This window comes from Cebus imitator, unplaced genomic scaffold (assembly GCF_001604975.1).
Source record: "Cebus imitator isolate Cc_AM_T3 unplaced genomic scaffold, Cebus_imitator-1.0 Scaffold754, whole genome shotgun sequence".
NCBI classification, from domain to species: domain Eukaryota; kingdom Metazoa; phylum Chordata; class Mammalia; order Primates; family Cebidae; genus Cebus; species Cebus imitator.
The window spans coordinates 307,628-320,842 of record NW_016108069.1 but is presented as its reverse complement, the minus strand read 5'-3'; the positions used below and the strand labels follow the sequence as shown (position 1 = coordinate 320,842).

At 41.9% G+C, this 13,215-nt stretch overlaps 1 protein-coding gene across 1 annotated transcript in view; it reads left to right on the top strand.

Annotated features, from left to right (window-relative positions):
* CNOT6 (CCR4-NOT transcription complex subunit 6) overlaps positions 1-13,215 on the top strand; it is an 88,500-nt gene that overhangs the window by 24,049 nt on the left and 51,236 nt on the right. The window lies entirely within an intron of this gene.

The following is a 13,215-nucleotide window of genomic DNA, read 5'->3' as shown; positions in this document are numbered from 1 at the left end:
TTTTTTTGGAGGCGAAGTCTTACTCTGTTGCCCAGGCTGGAGTGCAATGGTGCAGTCTTGGCTCATTGCAACCTCCACCTCCTGGGTTCAAGCAATTCTGCCTTAGCCTCCTGAGTAACTGCAGACTACAGGCATACGCTGCCAGACCCAGCTAATTTTTTGTATTTTAGTAGAGACAGGGTTTCACCATTTTGCCTTGGCTGGTCACGAACTCCTGAGCTCAGGCAGTCCACCCACCTTGGCCTCCCAAAGTGCTAGGATTACAGGTGTGAGCCACCGTGCCTAGCCACATTCCATCTTAAACAATGTGGTAGTCGTGAAGTCTTTTTGTGAGAGAGGAAAGAGGGAAATTAATCTGTAATGAATATCAACAGTTAAGAGGAAGAGGGAAGACATCTTCCCTGGCACTGGTTAGTCATTTACAACATTTTACAGAACATTGTAGGTAAGAAATAAGGTTAATTTATAATCAGAGAACCAAAAGTTACAGCTGCCTAGGTTACAGTTGCCTGCATAAGTGACTCAGGTCTTATAATCACATTCTCTTAAGGCTCAAAATATTTAACAAGTTCCAACAGTTTAGATTTTAAATTACTTATTTTCACAATATATCTATCTTTTTGGGTATGTGTATTTTCATTCTTTTGGATAAATACTCAAAGATATATATGCTGAGTTACAGGTTGAGTTTTTTTTTAATAATTTCAACTTTTAGATGTGGGGGTATGTGTGCAGCTTTGTTACATGGGTATATTGTGTGACATTGAGGTTTGGGACATGAATGATCCTATCACACAGGTAGTATCCATAGGTAGATTTTCAGCCCTTACACTCCTTCCCCTCTTCTCCCTCTAATAGTCCCTAGTGTTTATTGTTCCCATCTTTATGTCTGTGTGTACCCAGTGTTTAGCTCCCACTTACACACTATTTGATTTTCTTCTCCTACATTAATTCGCTTAGGATAATAACCTCCAGGTACATCCATGCTGCTGCAAAAGATATGATTTAATTCTTTTTCGTGGCCATGTAGTATTTCATGATGTATATGTGCTACATTTTCTTTTTCTTTTCTTTTTTTTCTCCCCCCACTTCTTTCTTTTGTTTTCTTTTCTTTTTTCTTCCCTCCCTCCCTCTCTCTCTCTCTCTTTCTTTTCTTTTCTTTTCTTCTTTTTTCTCCCTCTCTCCCTCTCTCCCTCTCTCCCTCTCTCCCTCTCTCCCTCTGTAACACAGGCTGGAGTGCAGTGGCACCATCTAGGCTCACTGCAACCTCCATCTCCTGGGTTCAAGTGATTCTCCTGCCTCAGCCTCCCAAAAAGAAGCTGGGACACATTTTTTTTTGTATTTTTAGTAGAGTTGGGGTTTCACCATATCGACCAGGCTGGTCTGGAACTCCCGACCTTGCGTTCCGCCTGCCTCTGCCTTCCAAGGTGCTGGGATTACAGGCATGAGACACTGCGCCCGGTCCACTACATTTTCTTTATCTAGCCCACTGTTGATAGCAGCTGGGTTGATTTCATGTCTTTGCTATTACTTTGCTGCATTAAACATATGAATACATGTACCTTTTTTGTGGAAAGATTTATTTTCTTTTGGGAATATGCCCAGTAATGGAATTGCTGGTCAAATGGTAGTTCTTTTTTTTTCTTCTTCTTCTTCTTCTTTTTCTTTGTTTTTCCTTGCAGATTCATCAGGATTTTTTTTTTTTTTTTTTAAGAGACAGGGTCTTGCTATGTTGCCTAGGCTGGAGTGCAGTGGCTGTTCACAGGCACGATCCCACTACTGTTCAGCACGGGAATTTTAACCTGCTTCATTTCCAACCTGGGCTGGTTCACCCCTCCTTAGGCAACCTGGTGGTCCCCCGCTCCTGGGAGGTCACCATATTGATGCCAAACTTAGTGAGGACACCTGATCGGCATAGTGCACTACAGGCCAGAACTGGGCCCAAGCGATCCTCCCACCTCAGCCTCTCTAGTAGCTGAGATTACAGGCACATGCCACTGTGCCCAGCAGGATTTTTTTAAAATTCATTTTTATCTATCTGTTTATTTTATTTATTTATTGAGACAGGGTTTCACTCTGTCACCCACGCTGTAGTGCAGTGGTGTGATCTCAGCTCACTGCAAACTCCACCTCCTAGGCTCACATGATCCTCCCACCTCAGCCTCCCGAGTAGCTGGGACCACAGGTACATGCCACCATACTGGCTAATTTTTGTATTTTTTTTTGTAGAGACAGTGCTTTGCCTTGTTAACCAGGCTGGTCTCGAATTCTTGGGCTCAGGTGATCTGCCTGCCTCAGCCTCCCAAGGTTCTGGGATTACAGTTGTGAGCCACTGGGCCTGGCCTAGTTCTGTTTTTAGTTCTTTGAGAAATCTCCAAACTGCTTTTCACAATGGCTGAACTAATTTACATTCCCACCAACAGCGTATAAGTGTTCCCTTTTTTGGGCAGCCTCACCAGCATCTGTTAGTTTTTGTCTTTTTAGTAATAGCCATTCTGACTGGTGTGAGATGGTCTCTCATTGTGACTTTGATTTGCATTTTTCTGTTTAGTTATGTTGAGCATCTTTTCATGTTTGTCGGCTGCTTGTATGTCTTGGTTTTTGAGACAGGGTCTCACTCTTGCCCAGGCTGGAGTGCAATGGTACAATCTCTGCTGACTGTGGTCTTGACCTCTTGGGCTCAGGTGATGGCTTCGTCTTGGTCCCCAAAGTAGACTGAGGTGGGAGAGGGCATGGAAGCACTGCACCCCTGTGCTATTCCTTGCCCTATATACAACCCCGTCTATATACTTTATCATATCCTTGAACCAGTGAATGTGTTTTCCTATGTTCTATGAGCTGTTCTAACAAATTAATCCAACTTCAGGAGAGAGTGTTGGGAACCCAGAGTTGTGTGTGAGAACCTATTACTTGAGTCTGAAGAAGAGAGGGGCAGTATTGTGGGACTGAGCACATAATTTCAGTGGAATCTAACTCCTGGTAGATATTGTCAGGACTGAATTTAACTGTAGGACACTCAGTTGGTATATGCTGGAGAATTGCTTGGTGTGTGTGGAAAAACCTTCACAAACATCTGGTCATAGAAGTGTTCGTGTTAAGTGTGAGGGTAGAGGAAAAATCATGTGTCTTTTGCAGCAGCTTCTCAGGCACCCCTGTTGTTTTCCCCTTAAATGCTCATTTTGAAGGTTAAGTATAGATGGCTTTTCTTTTGCTTATTGGGGCCGGGGAGAAGTTGGGTTGTGGCATACCTGCTGGCCAGGGGCGGTTATGGGTGGATTTCGGCTCTGATTTTTATTATTTTGTAATTACCAATCCTTTTCTGAGGGGGAGCACTCAGATGTTTGATTTTCCCCAGTTTTCACTGAACATGTTTGATTCCTGACTGAAAAATAGACCAGAGGCCCTCCCCCTTTCCTAGGTTTCTTTTCACCTCTTGCCCAACCAGAGGAGGTTCAAATATATTTAAGCTCTTTAAATGTAACTTTTTATATTTGACCCTTGTGTATATCTTTATTACCGTTGGTTTTCTTAACTTTTCTTACTTCTTTTTGCTTTACCTCATATTCTGCTGTAGGATACAGTAAAATTCCTGTTCAAAGGTTTAGTCTGTTAACTCCCTTTAAAATTCAAGAGGGAGACAATTGTTAAATACAATGAGTTCTGGGTTTCTGTTCAAAGAACCAGCATATCAGTATGTTCAGCTTCCCTGTTCTTTGTTCTCCATTTTAAAGTTTAACTTCCTCATTCTTTTTTTTTTTTTTAATGAGGTTTCACCATGATGGCCAGGCTGGTCTTGAACTCCTGACCTCAGGTGATCCACCCACCTCAGCCTCCCAAAGTACTAGGATTACAGGCGGGAGCCACTGCGCCCAGCCAACTTCCTCATTCTTTATGCCTCCTTGCCCCTAGTTTCAGTAAACAGCCTTCTGCTAGCCTCTATCACCGGATGTATCACCTGCTCTGTCTTTAGTCATCCTAAGTCACCTGCTCTGTAACGGTTCTTCCTGCTGAAACTACTCATCTCACCACTCTGACTAGTACCTCTGCTCTCTTTAAAATAGGCAATTGGAATTAGCTTAGACTATGCAGTCCAACCCTAGCCAATAGGGAAAAGACACAGCAGTAGGGACTAACTGCATTAGGGATTAGACCCCCTTCCCCTCCCTTGTCTGGTGTGTTCTCACCATTGTTCCATGCACAAGACACACCCTTCTATAGAAGTACATAGCCTTGCTGAGAAAACTTTTGCCTGAGTGCTATTTTTACTTTGCAGCACTGAGCATTTTACTTGCAACAATTTTGGGGGCCCACGCGGGATTTTCCCATTCTCCTCTGGGGAATGGGTCTCCGGTCACTTCTTGTGGGGAGACCTGTCCCACTGCCTTGTTGCAGTGGCCTCAGGGTGAAAGATTAGGACCCACCTGGTGTGAAGAATAAACCTGTGCATTTAGCAACACAGAAACAAACAGACTAGAAGCTTGGGTGAAGGATTCTGACGTACTGCAGTGACCAGGTAACTCTGTGACCAGACCAAGATAAGAAACGCTGCAGGGGCGACAAGTAATTCCTTGGTGGTTGGGATATTCTGGAGGTTGAAAGGAGTGTGTGTGTGAATGTTCCACAAGCACTACTGATTGTGGTGCTGCTTGTGTGAATGGTAGTAAGCAGTACTGCTGTGCAGAGTGAGCGGGTCCTATCTGTGGTTCTGTGGTCATCTCATATGGCTTAGGGCAGATCCTACCATGGGGTTTATACTGGCATGCCCATACCAAGAGGGACCTAAATCTCTTTCAGGGGAGAGGCCAGAGTGGGTGAAGCACAGTAAGGGTGCAAGGAGCCTCCAGCAAGTTGGGGGAGGTGCCAAAGGATAGGCAAGAAATCACTAGCACGAGAGATTGAGCCTTAGCAGGCCTCCAGAGAAGAAAAGGCAAAATATCTCTAGTACAAGGGATTGAGCCTAACTAAGACCCAACATGGGAAATACCCCAAGCAAGATAGGGGTATACACAAAGACTCAAAACAAAGGGATGGAGAAAGATTTACCAACCAAATGGAGAGCATAAATAAATAAATAAATAGCAGGAGTTGCAATTCTTGCCTCTGATAAAATAGACTTTAAAGCAACAAAGATCAAAAGAGGCAAAGAAGGACATTACATAATGATAAAAGGATCAATGCAACAAGAAGAGCTAATGATCCTAAATATATACGCACCCAATACAGGAACACCCACATATGTAAGACTTAGGAAGAGACTTAGACTCCCCCACAATAATAGTAGGAGACTTCAACATCAATATTAGACAGATCAGCGAGACAAAATTAACAACGATATTCAGGACTTGAACTCAGATCGGGAACAAGTAAAGTTAATAAACATTTATAGAACTCTCCACTTTAAATACACAAAATAAACACTCTTATCAGTACCAAATCACACCTACTTACAGGTTTCAATGAAATATTGGTTGGCTGCTTGTTTGTTATTTTCTTCCCTCATTTTTTTTCATGTCTCCATTATTAAGCACAATTATAGGCATACCCATTTTTAGACTGCATTCTAGCCTGGGCAATAAAGCAACACTCCCATTCTCCCTCTTCCTCTTCCTCTTTCTTCCTGTCCTTCATTCTTTTTTTTATTCTTTTATTCTTTCTTTCTCTTTTTTCTTTTTCTTTTTTTTTTTTAAATAAAAAAATAAAAAAAAATAAAGCAAGATAGGGAGTAAGAATAATAAAGATAATAAAGATATTCCCCCTATAGTCCCCTTGATCTCGTGTTAAAATAATGGAAAGACGAGAGGACTAAACATAAGAAAAAGCAACAAATGATAAAATATTGCTATTTTATTTGGACTCAGGGACCCATCCTGAAACCCTCAGTCTTCTGGCCAAAGTTTGGGTCGAATGAGGACGTGATGTGTCAGCTTTTCATTCAATGTGTAAATGACAAAATCCGGTTTCTCAGGGGGAACTAGACTATGCTCTTTGTTGGAGGCAGGGACCTGTCCTCCCTTTTCCCCTAAACACAGCTAGAGAAGAACCCGATATAGTATCACAAAAGTATATGAGACTCCAGCACATGGGATCCCCTAGATATTCTTCCCCTGCTCAGCACCCCCACCCCTCTCCTTAGGCAGCTGCTGCCACCCTACATCTCACTCCAGATCCTTCGTCTGCTCACATTATTCCTTCTCCCTAGGATCCTAACCCTTGGGAATCATCCCAGGAGCCTGTCCCCTACCAGCCTAAGGACCTTTCCCTAAAAGTGCTCCAGTGTGAAATAGAGCAATGTAAAAAGGATATCCAGAACTTTCCTTTTCCCTTTACAACTAGAGTCAGTTCCTACTCTCTTTCCCTTAATTGAGGTGTCACAAGGAGAGGAAGCCATTGGCTTCGTGAATGCTCCCTTAACCAGTTTAGAAGTCTGGAGTTTAGTTGGGCGCCGTGGCTCACACCTGTAATCCCTGATGTCAGGAGTTTGAGACCAGTCTGACCAACATGGAGAAACCCCATCTTTACTAAAAAATGAAAAATTAGCCAGACGTGGTGGCGCATGTCTGTAATCCCAGCTACTTAGGGGGCTGAGGCAGGAGAATTGCTTGAACCTGGGAGGCAGAGGTTGTGGTGAGCCAAGATTGTTCCATTGCGTTCCAGTCTGGGCGACAAGAGTGAAACTGCGTCTCCCAAAAATAAAATAAAATAAGTCTGGAGTTAAAAAAAAAGAGTTTAGGCCACTACTAGATGACCCTTACGGAGTGGCAGATCAAATTGATGAATTCTTACCTGTCTTGCAGCCGCAATAGGTGTACTGATTCTTGTTGGGTGTCATGTCATACTATGTGTCCATGGGCTAGTGCAAAGACTTAGAGAAACAGCGCCTATTTATTTTTATTTTTTTAATTTTTTTTTTTTTGAGATAGAGTCTCACTCTGTTGCCAGTCGCCAGGCTGGAGTGCAGTGGCACAATCTCGGCTCACTGCAACCTCCACCTCCTGGGTTCAGGCAATTTTCCAGCCTCAGCCTCCCGAGTAGCTGGGACTACAGGCGCATGTCACCACGCCCAGCTAATTTTTGTATTTTTAGTAGAGACGGGGTTTCACCATGTTGGCCAGAATGGTCTCGATCTCTTGACCTTGTGATCTGCCCGCCTCGGCCTCCCAAAGTGCTGGGATTACAGGCTTGAGCCACCGTCCCCGGTTGAGAAACAGCACTTATTAAAACCTCCCTTAACTCTTCTCCACCTTGTTCAGAGAAGCTTTTTCTTTTAGAGGATCAAGTCAGACAGCAAAGCGAAGACATGTTAAAAAGGTTTGAAGAGGAAGAGCTATAAAAATTGAAAGGGGGAAGTTTTAGGATACAGTAAAATTCTTCAAAGGTTTAGCCTGTAAGCTCCCTTTAAAATTCAAGACAGGGAAAATTGTTCAATACAGTGAGTTCTGGGTTACTCTTCAGAGAACTAGCATATTGGTATGTTCAGCTTCTCTGTTCTTTGTTTTCCATTGTAAAATTTAACTTCTTTGTTCTTCACATCTCCTTACCCCTAGTTTTAGTAAACAACCCCTTTCTAGCCTCTATCACCTGCTCTATCCTTAGTCATCCTAAGTCACCTGCTCTGTCCCTAGTCATCCTAAGTCACCTGCTCTGTAACCATCCTTCCTGCTGAAACTACTTACCCTGCCACCCCAACTCAGACCCCTGCTCTCCTTAAAATAGCCAATCGGAATTAGCTTGGACTGTGTGGTCCAACCCTAGCCAATAGGGAAAAGACAGAGCAGTAGGGACTAGTTGCCTTAGGGAAAAGACCCTCTCCCCCTCCCTTGTCTGGTGTGCTCTCACCATTGTTCCACCTGTGGGACACACCCTTCTGTAGAAGTAAATTGCCTTGCTGAGAAAACTTGCCTGGGTGCTATTTTCACTTTGCAGCACTGAGCATTTTACTTTCAACACCACTAAGTCTCTTATAACCCCTCACTGTGATTCCTATCCCCAGCTCCCCCTAACCTCCAGCATTTCTAGAAATGTGAAGTAGATTGGATTCATGAAGGTTTTTTTCTTCCTCTAGATTCTGGCAAGCATTTGAAGTTTCTCGTATATATGTGGGCCGCTTTTAATTAAATGTTTTTGTATGGTCTTTTCATGGTTTGTAATTCTGCTTTGCACCACTGACTTTCCCAGGATGGTCATAGGTTTTGTATGTTTAAGCTATTTTGTAAGCAAATCTGAAAGCATATCTTTCTAATAAATACAAGTAACATTTTGTGTTTGAGTGAAATAATTATTCTAAGATCGTGAAAAAGTGCTCTAAGATCTGAAACAGGTGGAGATTTTTGTTTTATTGCACCAGGATCAGTAGTGGTGCCTGGCATTTGATTGGTAAGATGTTAACTAGTTAGGTGCTATATGCCTGCTGACTCTGACTCTGGCCTAGCTATTAAAAAAAAAAAAGTATTCTTTTGTAATTCTCCTTGAAAGTTTTCAGATTTTTTTGGGGGAATACTTTTATTATTTTAGATAGTAATCTTAGGTGGCATACTATACTTTTTAGAGAGCAAGAACTATTTGTTGATTTAAAAAGCCTTGGGAAAAATCCTAAATTGCCTGTATTTCTGTATCCCTTCTGTTACCGAGACTTCAATGCTATACTTTGTCAGACTCCCAGAAAAATGGATTGGGTTTTTCAGTGGGCATATGTCCAATCTGCTGTGTTTCTTTTATTCTAACCTTCTTTATTTACTTCCTAATACCCAATCTCAGATATTTGGAAAATAGAGAAGCACTGAAAATCTCTTCAGTGCTTTGGGGCTTAGAACGATGAGTACCTTAAATTTTAAGACAGCCGATCTCATGAAAAACCAAGAAAGGGAGTGATTGAATGCCTAGGCAGAAATCAAGACTGTTTGATGGAATGGCCATAGGTACAGGGCATGGTTTTCAGATTTCTTAGGCCAGTAACTCTTCTTGAAGTGTGATCAAACTGAACATTGATTCACACTAAGCTTACATGAGATTGATAAGTCATGTTTCTGAACTTCAATCAAGAATTCAAATGATTAATAAAACTAAAATACGAATAGTTGGTCAGCAATTTCTTATCGTTATTCAATTCTATTTGGGAAAGCTAATGAAGATCAGATAGTTATTTTGTAAGTGGAATCTGGTCAGAATAGTGGCATTTAGGTGATCTTAAGGGATGTTTGTCATCAAGCTCTGGTAGCACAGAACAGAGCATTTTATGTTTTCTAGATTATTACTGATATATTCATGTCATTCAGAAAGGACACTTCCTTTTCCACATTGTCCTCTAGACAGAATGAACACTTCTTTATGTTTACCTTTCTGTACTGGGTATTTTGTATCAGTCTAAAAACAGCGGTTATTATATTTCTATTTTGGAGAAATTTATGAGATCAGTTTGTTTTATCTGGCCATTTATATTCTTATTTCAGGCAGCTTTTTAGGATTACTTACCTCCTTCCGTGCTTTGACTATACAGTCAAAACCCATTTCTATGTTTGAAAAGTAGGCCAGGTGCGGTGGCTCTTGCCTGTAATCCTAGCACTTTGGGAGGCTGAGCCAGGCAGATCGCAGGAGCCCAGGAGTTCGAGGCCAGCTTGGGCAACATGGTGAAAACCCATCTCTACAAAAATTAGCTGGGTCTGGTGATACATGCCTGTAGTCCCAAGTACATGGGACGCTGAGGGGAGGATGGTTTTTGAGTCTGGGAGGTAAAGGCTGCAATAAGCAGAGATTGCACCATTGCACTCCAGCCTGGTGACAGAGTAAGACCCTGACTCAAAAAAAAAAAAAAAGTAGTTCTACTTCCTGTCAGCAGGGAGGCAGCCTAGCATAATTAAATTAGCTTTAACGTTTTTATTTTTTTGTTACAGAGTCTGTCGCCAGGAGCCAGGCTGGAGTGCAGTGGCGTAATCTCAGCTCACTGCAGTCTCCGCCTCCTGCATTCAAGCAATTCTCCTGCCTCAGCCTCCCTAGTAGCTAGGACTACAGGCGCACACCACCAAGCCCAGCTAATTTTTGTATTTTTTAGTAGAGACGGGGTTTCACCATGTTGGCCAGGATGGTCTCAATCTCTTGACTTTGTGATCTGCTCTCCTCGGCCTCCCAAAGTGCTAGGATTACAGGCGTGAGCCACCACGCCCGGCCATTAGCTTTAACTTTTAGTCAGACTCGTTCAAAGCCTGACTCTTGCTATTTCCTAGCCTTGTAACACTGGGCAAATTGCTTAAACGTTTTTGAGCTTGTTTTCTGGTAAAATGGAGATAATTGCAACTCTGCAGGAAGAACTAGCAAAAGAACTAAATCTAGAGAGATAGGAGGAAAATCAAGAAAACAGTTCTCCTGGGAACCGAGCAGTGTGTTTCAAAGAGGGAGTGATCATCTATATCAAATGCTGATCATAAGCAAAAAGAGGTCAGAGAAATGACCATTGGAAATAAGAATATAAGATCACTGGGTTCCTTTTTTTAAAAAAGAAATTTGTTAGAGACAGGGTCATGCTTTGTTTACCAGATTGGAGTGCAGTGGCGTGATCATGGCTCACTGCAGCTTTGAACTCCTAGGCTCAAGTGATCTTCCCCCCTCAGCATCTCAAAGCATTGGAGTTATAGGCGTAAGCCATTGTGCCTGGCTACTGGGTTTCTTCTTGATAGTTTTTGGTGAAATGTTAAAAACACTTACTCATTTGAATGGGTTTAACTGGGAGGAGGAGAATAGAAGAGAACATAGACCACTCCTGAGGATTGTTTTTGCTATAGAGAGAATGAGAGAAGGGAAGTAGCTGGAGTGAGAAATGAAGTTAAGACATTTTTTTAAATAGAGGAAAGAATATCACATATATGTGTGCTGAAAGTAAAGATTCAGTAGGGTGGCATAATGTTATGAGAAGAGGGAAGGGATTGCCAGAGTAATGTCCTTGAATAGGCAGAATGATGGGGTGGATAGACGTGTACAAATGGCTTACATGTTAAGGGAAGGGATAGATTGGTATAGGTGGGAGTCTGTAGAAAGGGCCCTTCTGTTTCATTTTGAAAATAGAAGTAAGGTCATCAGCTTAGAAGGAGGTTGGAGGAGTAGGTGTTAGAGGTTTGAAGACAAAAGTCATGTAGGAGAAGGGGATAGACTAGGAATTTACAGTATTATTTGTGGGCAGTATATAGAGTGTGAGGAATTATTGCTGACTGGCTCACTTTAGGCTCACATGGTCATAGGTTTTTCTCCAGCTGTGTTAGCTGCATGGGTATACAGAGTAGGTGGACAATTGGTTAGATCAGGATTATGTTTTAGCCAAAAGAATAAAAGCGAGACAGGAACAAGGGCTTTGAGGGAATATGCATGGGAGTGATGTTTTATTTCACCTAAATATTTTAGAATGTATCATCTATTATGGACAAGGATTTTAAAAAATCACACACAGGCTGGGCATGGTGGCTCATGCCTGTTATCCCAGCACTTTGGGAGGCCAAGGCAGGTGGATCGTGAGGTCAGGAGATTGAGACTATCCTGGCCAAGATGGTGAAACCCCGTCTCTACTAAAATACAAAAGGTTAGCCAGATGTGGTGGCGCGTGCCTGTAGTCCCAGCTACTCGGGAGGCTTAGGTAGGGGAATCTCCTGAACCCAGGAGGCGGAGGTTGCAGTGAGCTGAGATTGCACCACTGCACTCCAGCCTGGCAACAGAGCAAAACTTTGTCTCAAAAAAAAAAAAATCGCGTGCAACCATAATGCCTTTTTTTTTTTGAGACAGGGTTCACTGTTGGCCAGGCTGGAGTGCAGGCACATACATCTTACTGCAACCTGAACCTCCTGGGCTCAAGCAGTCCTCCTACCTCAGCCTCCTGAGTTGCTGGACTACAGGTGTATACAACCATGCTTGGCTAATTTTAAATTTTTTTTGGTAAGAGATGGGGCCCAGGCTGGTGCCAGTCTCATAAACTCCTGGGCTCAAGCCTCACATGAGTGCTAGGATTACAGCCATGAGCCCCTGTGCTTGAATCACAATACTTCTTTAATATTAACTAATATTTAGTCAAACTACTTTCAGTTTTCTCTGATTTTCAAAATCAGAAAACCCAGGTTTGGTCAATTTGGGACTAAACAAGGTCTGTACATTGCCTTTGATTGCTGTGCCTCTTGTCATTTATTCGATACGTTTCATCTTAATCCTCTTTTTCAGACCATTGATTCGTTCAAGAAATTTGGTCTTTTGTCATTTAACTTGTATATTCTGTATCTGGCTGTTTTCTTGTATTATTTTTAATTGAAAAAATTTTTAATTGTGGTAAAATTGATAGTTGCTATCATAACCAAATATGTACCATTCGGTAGTATAAAGTATATTCACATGGTTGTGTCCTGTGGTGTTACTTTAAACATGTTCCTCTAGATCCCTTACTTTCTGTAAACTAGTATCAGATCTGGAGAGGCTTGATTTGATTCAGGTTCAGTTTTTAACTTTGTTGGTGATAGGTCATGGACATAGGTGATTTATGTGTACTTCTCATAGTGTCTTATTGGAAGGCACGTGATGTTTGGTTGTCCTAATGATGAGACTGATCATTGGATTTAGGTCTTCTAGTTCAGAGGTTCTCAACCCTGGTACTTGTCCATGGCCTGTTAGGAACTGGGCTGCACAGCAGGAGTGAGTGGCAGGTGAGCAATCATTACTGCCTGAGTTCCGTCTCATGTCGTCAGATCAGCAGCAGCATTAGATTCTCATAGGAGTACAAACCCCTTTGTTAACTGCATATGCGACGGATCTAGGTTGTGTGCTCCTTGTGATGCGATCTAACTAATGCATGATGATCTGAAGTGGTACAGTTTCATCCTGAAACTATCCCACCTCACCAAATCCGTGGAAAATTGTCTTCACAAAACTGGTCCATGGGGCCAGAAGTGTAGGGAACTGCTGTTTTAACCTGATCTATCCATTTGAAATTTTTCCACTGATTTTTTTTCCCACTTAATGGTTTTATTAACTATTGATAATCATTGCTTAGATCCATTATTTTATTAGAGATTGTAAACTGATTATTTTCTAATTATGTAACTCTTTTTGCATTTATTAGCTAGAATTCTGTTAAAAACAATCACTCACCTAGTTTCTGCCAGAAATGCAGGATAGTTGTTTGATTCTTTCCTTTTCGTTTTTTTTTTTTTTTTTTTTTTTTTTTTTTTTTTTTTTTTTTTTTTTTTTTTTTTT